The sequence below is a fragment of the Arabidopsis lyrata genome (assembly GCF_000004255.2).
Source record: "Arabidopsis lyrata subsp. lyrata unplaced genomic scaffold ARALYscaffold_4, whole genome shotgun sequence".
Lineage (NCBI taxonomy): Eukaryota > Viridiplantae > Streptophyta > Magnoliopsida > Brassicales > Brassicaceae > Arabidopsis > Arabidopsis lyrata.
The window spans coordinates 11,380,003-11,383,816 of NW_003302552.1; the positions used below are offsets into that span (position 1 = coordinate 11,380,003).

The following is a 3,814-nucleotide window of genomic DNA, read 5'->3' on the forward strand; positions in this document are numbered from 1 at the left end:
TACCGTATTTCACAATTCTTCTTTGATTGTGGAATTAGGTTATGACGGCCACCTTCACAACTCCACTCCAGCCACCACACCTCTTTTGTCTCTGTCTCAGCTCACCACAACAACTGCTCAGCCTCTAGTCACACAAGCTTTCTACACCACACACACATTCACTCATAATCGATAATGCCATCATCACCATCACCACCAATTAATTCATCACCGCCGGTACCACCTCTGTCTCCTCTCCTCATCCCACACTACTTATCACCGGATAGTATAAATCTACTCACCTTGGCCTTAACGAAATTGAAAAATCCACTCCATTCTGATTCTGTCGTATCAAGTTCACCGTGATAAACTCTTGGCCGACACCAAACACTTTGCAGGAGAGATCTGCCATAAAGAGAGAGAGAAAATAAAAATTAAAGACAAAGGTATTACAAAAGGATAGTAAAGTAACTTCCTCAACTTTATTACTGTAGAAACAGTGTCCATTTTGTTCACCTAATTTTCCAATCGTCTGTGGTCATACATTATAGATACCCTTCTTTGTTTAATTCTTTTTTTTTTTTTTCACTGAATGGATTGATTATATTGATAGGATATACAAACTGACATCACACAACCTGTGTACAAACAAAACAGGATAGTAGACGAGAATGGTAAGAAGAAGATATACTATTCACCAAAAAAAAAACCTACAACAAAGACCAGAAACCAGAGAGAAACAGGGACCAAACCAGCAATTAAGATGAAATTCTCTCCTCCTCAAAAACGTGTTGTAGCCAAAGAGGGTGACCAACTGCCACATAAGACTGCATTCTATCCTCACGAACAATACTCTGAGCAATGAGAGAAGCTCCTCTATTCGCTGAAGCTTTTTCTTCCATCAATCTCCACTCCAAAATCTTTTCCAAAAAATGATGAATTTCCGAAATTTGATAACTGAAAGAAGGCCAAGCTCTTGGTCTTTGAAAGGCATTTACCAAATCACTCGCTTCAGTAGCTTATTTTTTTCTTTCGGTTGAATATTTATTAATAGATTCTTCCCTCATGGAATCAATTATTATGACCCACTTAGAGCATCTACAATAGTTCATATATTAGATTCTCTCATATAGTACTCATGAAAAAGAAATTCAAAAATAAATCAAAATCATGTTATATGAACAGAGACAGCTCTCTTGTGAGAGCTTTCAAGATGCAAGAGAGACGATGACGTAGCGTCATACCATTGGTCGATTTTTAGATAAAACAAGGAAAAAAACGCAACAAAAAAACACAATCACGCGTCAAAAAAAAAAAAAACCCGACTCTCTCTCTCTCTTTGCCAGCGATGGCGATGGCTAGGCCTGGGCAAAATAACCGAACCACAAGAACCGAACCAGAACCGAAACAAAAGAACCAAACCGAAATTTTAAAATACTCAAATGGATCCTAAATTTTAGAACCGAAAGAACCAGAACCGGAACCGAACCGAACCGAAATATTTCGGGTACCCAAAAATACCTGAAATATGAGTTTATATCAGAAAATATTAGTTATTTTTATATCGAATAGCTTAAAATACCCGAAATACCAACAAATATTTGGAAAATATATCAAAAATACTTAAAATATCCAAAAAATATTCAAAATATCCGAAAATACCCAAAAATATCCAAAATACCTAAAAATGTATGAAATTATTGTATGTTTAATATGTTATGAATTGTAATATTTTTCAGTTTTATAAAATAAAATAATTAAAAAAATAATTTAATTTTTTCCTGAGAACCCCACAAAGAGAGCCTACCATTGGATTTTGCATAATTAAAATTTTTTAACAAAAGCTCTCATCGCATAAATTTGAAAATTTTATTCTTAAAAAAATGGTGGAGAGCCCTCACCATTAGAGATGCTTTTAGGTCAGTTTAATTTTTTTCTAATTTCTCCAAACGGTGTAAATATCTCTTCTTCTTTTTGTTTTCTTATACCTCAAGACAGAAGACGGTAAAGATCTCTTAGGCTAAAAGGTCATTTTTATTATAATAATTTATTTTATTTATGAAAGAGAAAGATTGATTTCTCCAACAAATTTAGTTGCTTTCTCGTATTCAATGTTCAAAAATATTTTAGACGGTAGCTAAGTATTCAACCGGATCCTAATATCTAAATCGATTAATCGGGATCTAGGCGTCAACACATTATTTACCTATTTATTAAATATTTTTATAATTTTATATCGAAAATATGATTAATCAAAACAATGTGGGCTGGCTATTAAAGGGGAGCATTTTTTGAAAAATGGGCTTGGACCAACCAAAAGTTGTTTACTAATTTAGACGAGATGAAAATTTGGAAATTGCAGCGATTTAAGAGGAGATTGAGGTCTTTGACTACTCAACTTATGCTTTAGAGTGTATAGGATATAACAAGTAATTTTAAAATTCTGGAATTGATTTAAAAACTGGTAGAATTGGTGGAAAATGATGTGATCACATCATTTAAATTTAACTGGTAGAATTGATGGAAAAATGAAAAAAGTATCTGAATTAAAATGAGACTTATGCAAATAATCTCGCAATTAGCATTGACAAGTCGACCTGAAACCATATCAACATCCATATTGCACCTCCTATATCACCATTTATTGATGCAATGCTGGTTTGCTAGGAGTGAGACTTAGATTTAGTGAGGCAATTCCTTAGTTTTTGATCTTAGAATTGCGTTCAGCTTCATTTTTGTGTTGTAAGTAAATTTCTCCAAACATGTAAGTAAATTTTTGTGTCGAGCAATCAATTGAAACGTTCATTAAAAAGAAAATCGAATTGGTAGAATTAGAAGAAATGTTGAACGTGAAAATAACGGTATGGATTATGGAATACAAATGTGAATGGAAAAGTTGAAAAATGGACAAACAAATTTGAGTTCTCTTTTTCTGAAGAAAGTAAAAAAAAATATCTATATATACATTTTTGGATGACTTTTAGCAAATAAATCCTGGAGTTGGAATGTATTTACGGATGAATGCCATTGGCATTAATTATTTAAATTTGAAAAATATTAATTAAAAATATTACCAACACGATTTCGAGAATCATAAATTCATATCTTCCTTAATTTTCTGAGTCATTAATGTGATAATCTTTAGGAAATATTTCTCTGTAAAAAAAAATCCACATTAATGAAAGCATTAAAATCGACACTAACAATTAAATTATTTAGATATTCAATTATTTTAAGATTCTTATATCTTATTTGATATTTTTTTTTTATATCTCATTCTTTAATTACTGCGTTTAGAATTTATTGGTTGTTACCTATTTTTGGTGAAATTTATTGGTTGTTACTTAATAAGTAATTATGGTGCGTTTATTTTAGTTAATATCTAATTTAAAGGATTTGTTTTCTTTTATTATTAATAAACGAATAACATGTATAGAAATAAAAGATTTTTCTTGCGACTCCATAATAAAAATATTAAACTCTTATTTTCTACATTTCTTACACATAATATCCTCTTATTCAATAACAAAAAATATATATTGCATATTTTTAAAAATATTTATAATATTTAAATTATATAAAAAGTTTGTAATATTAATATTATTTCAACTCTATACAAATTTAATTTATATGTATATATATCTTATGGGAACCATTTAAAAGAAATTTTTAAATTGACTTGAATTATATAGCTTTTAAATAAAAGTATTATTAAAAAGAAAAATAACTAAATGCTGTTTAATTTCACAGGACGGGTAATATGATAGGACGGGTTTGGGTTGATATTTATAAAAGATAGTATACCACGGGTGAAATCCTAAAATTAACAATCAAA

At 30.3% G+C, this 3,814-nt stretch overlaps 1 long non-coding RNA gene across 1 annotated transcript; it reads right to left on the bottom strand.

Moving 5' to 3' along the window:
- Positions 1 to 1,049, bottom strand: LOC110229339. The gene is made up of 2 exons (XR_002332742.1): positions 461 to 1,049; positions 1 to 384 (listed from the first exon to the last, which is right to left on the bottom strand). It is a non-coding gene; the product is annotated as an uncharacterized LOC110229339 (long non-coding RNA).
- Positions 1,050 to 3,814: the final 2,765 nt, after the last annotated feature.